The 10134-nt window shown below is 52.5% G+C and overlaps 1 long non-coding RNA gene across 2 annotated transcripts; it reads right to left on the bottom strand.

Moving 5' to 3' along the window:
- Nucleotides 1-370: 370 nt before the first annotated feature.
- LOC127484788 (uncharacterized) lies at nucleotides 371-9695 on the bottom strand. Of its 2 annotated transcripts, none has more exons than XR_016228223.1 (2): nucleotides 9326-9695; nucleotides 371-834 (listed from the first exon to the last, which is right to left on the bottom strand). It is a non-coding gene; the product is annotated as an uncharacterized LOC127484788 (long non-coding RNA). The 2 variants fall into 2 exon arrangements; XR_007911991.3 differs by lacking the exon at nucleotides 9326-9695 and adding an exon at nucleotides 8106-8401.
- Between the last annotated feature and the right edge of the window lie 439 nt (nucleotides 9696-10134).

Genomic DNA, 10134 nt, shown 5'->3' with positions numbered 1-10134 from the left:
AAATAAATAACTAGGGGCTGGTGCCGTTGGCTCACTTGGTTAATCCTCTGCCTGCGGCGCCAGCATCCCATATGGGCACCGGTTCTAGTCCCGGCTGCTCCTCTTCTGATCCAGCTCTCTGCTGTGGCCTGGGAAAGCAGTAGACGATGGCCCAAATCCTTGGGCCCCTGCACCCACATGGGAGACCCGGAAGAAGCTCCTGGCTCCTGGCTTCGGATCGGCGCAGCTCTGACCATTGCAGCCGTTTGGGGGAGTGAACCAACAGAAGGAAGACCTTTCTCTCTGTCTCTCCATCTCACTGTCTGTAACTCTACCTCTCAAATAAATAATTAAAATCTTTTAAATAAATAACTGAATACATACATACATATAATGTTCAAGAAGATGTGTTGAAGTTTTAAAACTTGTAGAACCATTCACACAATGCCATTTCACATAGGTAAGAGCAACATGATAAATCTCCCATCATTTGGGGGTGTACTTACATACACGCACACGAATGAATAGGAAAAAAAATGTCTGGGCGGCGACACGCCCGAGTTAGCAGTTTTGACCTCTAGGGAGGGTCTTGCCAATGACAGGGTGCTCAACAGCCGAGGTCCACGTTGGGCAGAAATGGCCAGCCCCAAGGACACTGCCTGACCTCGGGCTTCACCGAGGCGGGCCCTCAGACTAGTTGAGCACGAGTCCTTTCCCGAAGCGGGATCACAGCAGCTGAGTCCCACGTCTGGCACAGAGGACTTGGGGTGCGGTGAGGAGGGAGGAGGAGACAGGGAACCTTGTGTCTTGCTAACGTTCGACTTGGTTCATGCAGGCTGCATCCGTGTACCTAAGCTGGAACCAGAAGGACAGACAGAGATTTTGATTGGCTGGTATCTGTGACTCCGCCCCCTTTCCTAGCCCAAGTCCTCCATGCTCCCAGCAGCAGCAGGATCCGTGGGTCCACCCAGCTGCAGCGCTGATCCAGTGTCCTTCTCTTCTGGTTTTTGCTCGCCTCCACTCTCTCCTCCTCTGACTGTGCCATCCTAATACAGGGAACATTCCTTTCTCGGAACATGTTTTTGGCACTTTGCAGAGTCAGTGTGCCAGATGTGACGCTAATGCTGGGGACAGGAGCGAGAGCGCCGGGCAGGGGACAGAGAGCAGTTTCACTCTTCGCTGGAGGAGAGGTTTAAGTAAGGTGCAGTCACATCCCAGAGGAAGGAAGCATGCTCCGACCAGCACAGCCATGGTTTAGATCAAGGCAAGCTTCTGTAGGTGGGTGGCATTTGTACTTGACCTTGAAGGATGGAGAAGGAAGGAAAGAACATTCCAGGCCGGCACCGTGGCTCACTTGGTTAATCCTCCGCCTGCAGCGCTGGCATCCCATATGGGTGCCGAGTTCTAGTCCTGGTTGCTCCAGTCCAGCTCTCTGCTGTGGCCCGGGAGGGCAGTGGAGGATGGCCCAGGTCCTTGGGCCCTGCACCCACATGGGAGACCTGGGGGAAGCTCCCGGCTCCTGGCTTCAGATCAGCGCAGCGCCGGCCATGGCAGCCATTAGGGGAGTGAACCAACGGAAGGAAGACCTCTCTCTCTGTCTCTCTCTCTCACTGTCTATAACTCTCTCTGTCTCTCTCTCTCTCACTGTCTAACTCTGCCTGGCAAAAAATTAAAAAAAAAAAAAAAATCCAGCACAAGGGAAGAGTAGGAATCCAAGCAGACAGGTGGGGAGGCTGGTGTTATGGCACAGTGAGATACACCACCACCTGCAACACCAGCATTCCCGAGTGCCGGTTCGAGTCCCAGCTGCCCTGCTTCTGATCCAGCTCCCTGCTAATGTGCCTAGGAAAGCGGTGGAGGATGGCCTGACTATTTGTATTGTGGCCTATGTCCTAAAATTTTTATTCTATAAAAAATAAATACATTTCTATTTATTTTTATTTTCTCTGCGGAGAGGCAAGGTAAGCAGGATTTACTTCCCAGCGAGAGAGTGAATGTACATTCACCCCGGAGCGTGGGCCACCCGGCTCGGAGAGCTGCCTAGGAGGAGACAGCGTGGGGCGGGCCAGAGAGAGCTCCGAAAGCAAGGGCCAGAAGCCAAAAGCAAGAGGGATCATTCTCCCGTGTAACAGTCACTTCTATGGGGCAGGGGGTGGCGCCCTAATTGAATAGACAAGTGGATTGCAGTCTGGGTGTGCCTGAAGCTTTCTGGGTGTTTCGTGGCACCTCCACATAGCACTTAACTGCCACGTGGCCATCATGGTATCTTCTTCCTTCCTGGTCCCAGATGAGACACTGGTGCATCATGGGAAAATGCGAGTACTGGATTGGCAGTAACGTAAGGGGTGGAGCTACCAAGCAGGGAGAAAAATATTCCAGCTCAACTATTCCAACCTAGTCTTCCTGCCCAGCCCCCCTATATCACTTGGGCTCCTGCTACCCCCACGGGAGATCTACATGGAGCTCCAGGCTCCGGCTGGCCCAGCCCTGGACATTGCAGCCATCTGGGGAGTGAACCAGCAGGTGCAAGATCTCTCTCTCTCTCTCTCTCTCTTTAAAGATTTGTTTTATTTATTTGAAAGTCAGAGTTTTAGAGAGAGGTAGAGCCGGAGAGAGAGAGATCTTCCATCTGCTGGTTCACTCCCAGATGACCCCATCAGCTGGAGTTGTGCTGATCCGAAGCCAGGAGCCAGGAGCTTCTTCTGGGTCTCCCATGCGGGTGCAGGGGCCCAAGGACTGGGGCCATCCTCTGCTGCTTTCCCAGGCCACAGCAGAGAGCTGGATGGGAAGAGGAGCAGCTGGGACACAAAGCAGCACCCATATGGGGCACTGCAGGTGGCAGCTTTACCCACTACACCACAGCGCCGGCAGCCCCCAGTTGAGGTTTTGCTCCAAACTAGTGTAATGTGCATTTGCTGCACTGTTCAAGAACGTTCGACTCTGCCGGCTGCGATGGGCATTAACCCGCTGCACCACAGCGCTGGCCTCTCTCTCTCTCTCTCTTTCTCTGTTTTTCCCTCTCTGCCACTCTTTCAAGTCAATAAATAAATATTTTTAAGAAGCACAGGGAGGTGAGAGTACAGCATCTTTGTAGGCTCCAACCTCATTGGAAAGTTCAGAGGTGACAATCCAGCCACTCCAGTGTCTCTCACGCTTGAGGGGTGGCTTTCTCTTCATCTTGCCCTACAGCCTCCCACGGTGTTGCATTCATTCTCCAATGCCAAACTCCGGCTCCCCTGCAGCTCCAAGTTCCTTTCAAAATGGCTGCCATGGCTCCAGACCTCACATCCTCACACAATACCAGCCAAGGGAAAAGAGAACAACTTCCTCCATCATCTACCAAAAAAGACACCATTGGTGTCACTTTCCCATAAGGCCACAGCAAATAACTTTTTTTTTTTTTTTTGACAGGCAGAGTGGACAGTGAGAGAGAGAGACAGAGAGAAAGGTCTTCCTTTTTGCCATTGGTTCACCCTCCAATGGCTGCCGCGGTCGGCGCGCTGCGCTGATCCGAAGCCAGGAGCCAGGTACTTATCCTGGTCTCCCATGGGGGTGCAGGGCCCAAGCACTTGGGCCATCCTCCACTGCACTCCCGGGCCACAGCAGAGAGCTGGACTGGAAGAGGGGCAACCGGGACAGAATCCGGCGCCCCGACCGGGACTAGAACCTGGTGTGCCGGCGCTGCAGGCAGAGGATTAGCCTATTGAGCCACGGCGCCAGCCGCAAATATCTTCTGACATTTCATTGGTTCTGGTTGGACTATGGGCCTGTCCCTGGATCAGTGGCTGGGACTGGGTGGATTTCTAGGCCCTGGAAGGGAGATCTGGTTTCAGGATGGCTTCAGCTTAAAGACAATCCTGGTTTGTATGAGACAAATAAGCTTCAGAATATACCAGTGACTTCTAAATCGACAACAGGAGTTGCGATGTGAGTGTAGCAAAAGCCTTCAAAAGCATCGCTAAAGGAAAAGACAGGACAACGTGGAGATCTATAATTTTTTCCCTGCTACACTTTAATTGCCCTTTGCTGGCATGCACTGCATAAATTAAGAGCTAGTTAATGCTGTAATGCGTAAACCAATTTCATGCATCTTAAATATTGCACTTGTACTGTAATTCCACATTAAGTGGTCCCCTGAAATTTTTAAATTTACAAAGTCACTGCTGTGCTACATGAAAAAGGTGCTAATTAAGTGTTAATCAGTAGCCAGATAACCTTCCCTGAACCCGGCCCAAGGTCTCCAAAATGACCCATTGCTGGAGAGCACAGTGTGATGGCCACAGAACAGAGAGCGCAGAGCAGACGGGAAATGGGGTCTTAGCCACATCCCAGCCAATTACGGCAGATTTGCCCATTATGCAGTTCTAATTAAATGACATCCACTATAGTGGACATGAGGCTAATAATAACAATAATAGTATTTAATACTGGCAGAGCTTTTCATACTCAAAACACTGGGAAAACCCCAGCCAATTAACAAGTGAGTGTCCGTTTCTGGACAAGCAGAGGGCTTCTTTTGGGTGGACTTGCTAAGAATTTTGGGGCATGCGCAGGGTAGATAAAGTAAAAAGATAGAGTTCTCCCCTTTCAGGGACTCACCATCTTAGAGACCAGAGCTACTGAAAGTGTGGTCTGGGAGCCACAGCAGGTGCACAACGAGATAAGCAAGCATTCAGAAACTGAGAGCAACTTGACCAAGCACGTGATCCGTGGACTCTTGTCTAGCAGGAGACACCGGAGTCCACCGTTCCATGCTGAGTCACGTGTGGCCTGAGGCTCGTAACAGGCAGACATAGTAGTGTCCCCAGCGCGTGGGAAATTTGTATTTTGTATGTTACCCACAGCTGAGGTTTGACCGCGTCCCCAGTGGTTCACGTGCTGCAGGCGTCAGCTGCAATGGCATCTGTTGATGGCACTTAAAGGTGGGGCCCTTGTGAGGGCATTAGGAGGAGAGAGTGTGGCCCCGATGGCGGCATAGATGGCTTTTAAAGGAAGGGGAGACACCCGGGCTGGTCCCCTGGCTCGGTTGGCTGTGTTAGGACGCAGTAAGAAGGCCATCGCCAGGGGCTAGTGCCACGCTCTTGCACTTCCCAGCGCCCAGAATGTGCAACTGAGTTGGTCTCAGGATTTTGTTATGGCAACAGAAAGCAGGCAATGACGTATATCTATAATCAAGTCCGCCCCTTCACCACTGACGCTTTGAGACGCGCCGGTGCAGACCTGCTACTGTAGAATGAGGGGATACGGGTTCAGGTATGTCCCCACAAACAAAGGAAAAGAACCGGGGAGGGGGCTCTGCAGCCCGCCCGTTCTCACATCCGGATTTTTCTTTGTGCTGTTGTTCTGCTAGGAAAGCCCTGTGGCTCCCCAGTGACCCCACGCCCCGCCCAAGCGCGTTCACAAGCAGGAAGTCATTTGGGTTCCTGGAAATGCTACTTCCTTCTGGAAGGCTTCGCTGAGCCCACCCGTGTGGCACTGCTCACCCTGTGCCGAGTGCATGTCTGTCACTTTGGCAGACAGGATTGGCAGAACTTTGTGGGGAGCGGGCAGGGAGGGCTCATGTTTATGACTGAACGCCTGCTGCAGAGCGCACAGTAGGTGCTCAGTAAATGAAGTGTTCCCCACAATTTTAAAACACTGTGTGAGGGGCCGGGGCTCTAACCTAGTGGATAAAGCTGCCCCTGCAGTGCCAGCATCCCAAATGGGCGCCGGTTCGAGCCCCAGCTGCTCCACTTCTGATCCAGCTCTCTGCTAATGGCCTGGGAAAGCAGTAGAAGATGGCCCAGGTTCTTGGGCCCCTGCACCCACGTGAAGACCCAGAAGAAGCTCCTGGATCCTGGTTTTGGATCAGCCCAGCTCCAGCCATTGCAGCCTTTTGGGGAGTGAACCAGAAGACAGAAGATCTCTCTCTCTTTTTCTCTCTCTGCCTCTGCCTCTCTGCAACTCTGCCTTTCAAATAAATAAATAAATACATAAATAAATCTTTTTTAAAAAAAACTGCTTGAAATATACCTAGCGTTGCATTTGCCATTGTAACCACTTCATTTTGTAAATAAACATTTATTGATCTATTTGAGAGGCAGAGTGATGGAAGGAGAGAGGGAGACAGAAAGAGAGATCTTCCATCTACTGGTTCGCTTCCCAAATGGCTGCAATGGCCAGGATCGGTCCAGTCCAAAGCCAGGAGCCAAGACCTCCATCTGGGTCTCCCACATGGGTGGTAGGGACCCCAGCTACTTGGGCCATCCTCCGCTGCTTTCTCAGGCACAGTGGCAGGGAGCTCGATTGGAAGTGGAGCAGCCAGGACTCGAACCTGCTCTCTGATAGGGGTTGCTGGTGTCGCAAGCAGTAGCTTAACCCGCTGCACCAATGCCAGCCCCACCATTTTACCTACTTCTGGAGCGTACAGTTCAGGGGTATTAAATTGACTCACATCATTGCACAACCACCACCACCATCCCTCTCCAGAATTTTTTTTTAGTCTTGCAAATAAAAAAAAAATCCATATCCATTAAACATTAATGCCCCTTTTTCCCAGTCTGCTCCCCCCAGCCTCTGGAAACCCGCATTCTACTTTTTGCCTCTATGGATCTGACTACTCTGAGAACCTTGTATGAGTGGAATCACACAGTATTTGTCCTTTTGCGACTGGCTCATCTCACTTAGCGTAATGTCTTCGATCACATGTTGTTGCATGCATGAGGGTTCCTTTCCCTTTTAAATGAATTCAGTTTTAAACTAGTCAGGATTATCTTACAGTTGTGCAATGAGTAGGCAGGCACATGCCCCCCCCCCTCCGTTCCCTTCCCCCCATGTCCAGTTCCGCCTGTGTTCAAAGCAGGGAACAGGGAGAGGACAAAGCAGTTGATGATCCAGGAGGTGGCAGCAGATGACAAAGGGGCACTGTGCTCCACAGCGCTTCTCCCCTCCCCCACCCCTGCTGGCTCTGCTTCCTGCTCTGCGGTCAGCCTCTGAAGCGCAGGAGATCCTAAATTTGGACAGCCTTCTCAGCAGAGAACAGGCCTGACGGAGGGCGGCAGGGCGGAAGTGACAGTAGAAACGGACTCCGAGTCCCAGCTGTGGTCCCACCAACCTTTGCTGGGGGGCCTTGCACAAGCCGTCTAACCTCTCTGAGCCTGGTCTGTAAAACCAGGATGATAGGGGCAGGTGTTCTGCATGGGGTTAAGATACCATTGGGGAGGCCCGCATCCCATATCACACAGTTCAAGTCCCAGCTCCGCTTCTGGTTCTAGCTTCCTGCTAATGCACACTCTGGGAGGCAGCAGGTGCAGGCTCAAGCGGTTGGGTCCCTGGTCCCCATGTACAAGTTGGGGACTCCTGGCTTCAGCCCTGGCCGTTGTGGGCATTTGAGGAATGAACCAATAAATAGAAGATCTTTTTCTCTCTTCTCTCTCTCTCTCTCTCTCTCTCTCTCTGCCTTTCCTTTCAAATAAGAAATAAATTTTAGAAAAGCATTCAGAGGGGGGAAAATATTATAAATTAATAATAACAAAATAAGGCTGGCACCGCAGCTCACTAGGCTAATCCTCCGCCTTGCGGCGCCGGCACACCAGGTTCTAGTCCCGGTCGGGGCACCGGATTCTGTCCTGGTTGCTCCTCTTCCAGGCCAGCTCTCTGCTGTGGCCCGGGAGTGCAGTGGAGGATGGCCCAAGTGCTTGGGCCCTGTACCCCATGGGAGACCAGGAGAAGCACCTGGCTCCTGCCTTCGGATCGGCGTAGCATGCTGGCCGTAGCAGCCATTTAGGGGGGTGAGATGATGGAAAGGAAGACCTTTGTCTCTGTCTCTCTCTCTCTCTCACTGTCTAACTCTGCCTGGCAAATAATAATAATAATAATAATAATAACAACAACAAAATAAAATTGGGATGATAGCCCAGTGTATCTCACCTCTGATGAGTTCATACATAGAAGCCACTGGTAAGCTATTAAGTACCGCGTGTGTGCTAATTGTTGCTTTACCCCTACTTTGAAGGTCATTATAAAGAGGAAGGTGAAAAAATAGTACTGCGTCATTGAAGCTTCACCTTTGGGGCATTTCCATTTCCTTTCTCTTCTCTCCCACCCTCCAAACCCTTTGCTTTCGGAAGAGCCCCTGCTCCACTCACCCAGCGCCATTCCCTGCCACGACACTGCCAATGTGAGATGCACGCGGGGGTCAACAGACACGGATCGGATTGGGCACAGGAGACACCAAAGGCCAAGGGGCCAGTGGCTCTCCCTGGACGAGGCTGCACCGCGAGCTTGAAGCCACACAGGAGGGTACTCCAAAAAGTTCATGGAAGATGGAATTAAGAGAGTTGAGTTCCATGCAAACATTTCTGAAATCCAGTTTCTTCCTAATATGCGTTTTCCCTGAACTTTTTGAAGACCCTCTTTCATCCCTCCCTGCCTCCCCAGACCTCTCCTCTCTCCTCCTCCTCCTGTGACCAGGAAGCTAAACCCCCCCACCTCCCCCACACTCATCTCAAAGAGCGCCCCACCCCCTGGCTCCCATTGGCCAGTTCCAGCCAATGAGGAAGCCCCATCGAGAGATCGGCAGGTTGGAGAAGACAGAGACAAAGCATTTATTCTCCAGCTTCCTCTCTGTGAAGTCTCCTTGGCCCTGCTCCTTATAAGGTCTCCTTCTGTACTCCACGTGATCTCCCCCTTCTCCCTCTCAGTCCAGGGCGGGAACAGCGCGGCTGCTAATAGCCCCTGCTGCTTGTACTATCCCCACATCTTTGTGATGGCCAATAGGGTGGAGGGAGGGAGAAATGGGAAAGTTTCATTTTCGGAATGCTACCTGTCCTCTGTGAGAGATGTTTGTTGACCAAGATTAAAGCAGGACTTGACTTCACACACCTCTTTGGTCCCTGGCAGAGCCAGGGGTCTACAGTTGTGTGGAACATCAGAGTATGCGGGGGGTGTTGTGGCCGCCACCTGTGAAGCCAGTGTCCCGTACCGGAATGTTGGTTCAAGTCCCCCGCTACTCCACTTCCAATCCAGCTCCCGGCTAATGCGCCTGGGACAGCGGCGGAAAATGGCCCAAGTGCTTGGGCCCCTGCACCCACGTGGGAGACCCGGATGGGCTTCTGACTTCCCAGTTCTGGCTATTACAGGCATTTGGGGAGTGAACCAGTGGATGGAAGTGTCACTCCACCTTTTGAATAAATGAAGAGATATTTTTTAAAAAAGTGCAACAGCCACCAAGTTCTCTTCTTCAAGAACCTTCTGAGTGCTCTTCCTAAAGATGCTGCTCCCCCGCCCCCCTCTCCCCCCTCCCCGCACTGGGCCCCGCCCACTGACTGTTCCCATGGCCACTGCTGATTGGACAAGGAAAGCGCACCTGACTTGCATGGACCAATCCGATGCTCTCCCAGGAGTTCGGCCTTGGCATATCTTCGCAGTCCTTTGTTGGCTGTTTGACCTAGGAGGATGCTTTGTGCCAGGCACGGTTCTGGGCACAGGGAGACAGAAACGAACAGATGCAGGAGGCCGTCCTGTGCGCAGAGCAGCAAAGGCCGAGAGAAAGGAAAGAAGCGAGCTTGGAGGAAAGCAGGCGTGTGAGCTCGGGGAGCCCTGTAGAGGGAGCAGAGCGGGGCGTGCACGGCTGCCCAGTTCCTTCTTCCACTTCCCAGAGGCCAGCTGTACTTCTTGTCCTTGAGTCTCCGCGATGGCCTCATGTCCTTCCCATAAATTCTCCCTCTTTACTTAAGCTTGCGCAAGAGGGCTTCTGCTGCGTGCTGCGAGGCCGCGCCTGCCCGAGGCGCGCCACGTGACACACTTAGCTCACAGTCCCCGAGGGGCACTTTATCCTTTGTGCAGGCTCTCAGCCATAAATTTTGAGTCTCCACCTGGCTTCCCCTGGCCAACCAGTGAGTGTCTTTCTGGCTTAACTTTTGTTCTCGCTGGCCACCAATGAGCTTGCGTCACCACATCTGATCGCCTCCCTTGCCCTCTGGCTGGCCCACGGGGTGGCTCAGACACCTGTCTGTCCTGCTACTCCTCCTCCCTCTCCTGCAGATCTTCATTTGTCTCCTTGTCCAGCTGTCCTGGCAACCCGAGCTGCCTCTTCCCATTCTTTCCGGCTCCTCGGCGATCCCCTCCCGCACCATGGTTGCCATCACCAATGTCCGGAGTTTGCATCTGGCTTCG

Source organism: Oryctolagus cuniculus, chromosome X, assembly GCF_051225735.1.
Source record: "Oryctolagus cuniculus isolate XC-2025 breed Fujian yellow rabbit chromosome X, ASM5122573v1, whole genome shotgun sequence".
NCBI lineage: Eukaryota > Metazoa > Chordata > Mammalia > Lagomorpha > Leporidae > Oryctolagus > Oryctolagus cuniculus.
Note: the sequence above shows the minus strand (reverse complement) of the source record. Positions and strands in the feature narration are given on the sequence as shown.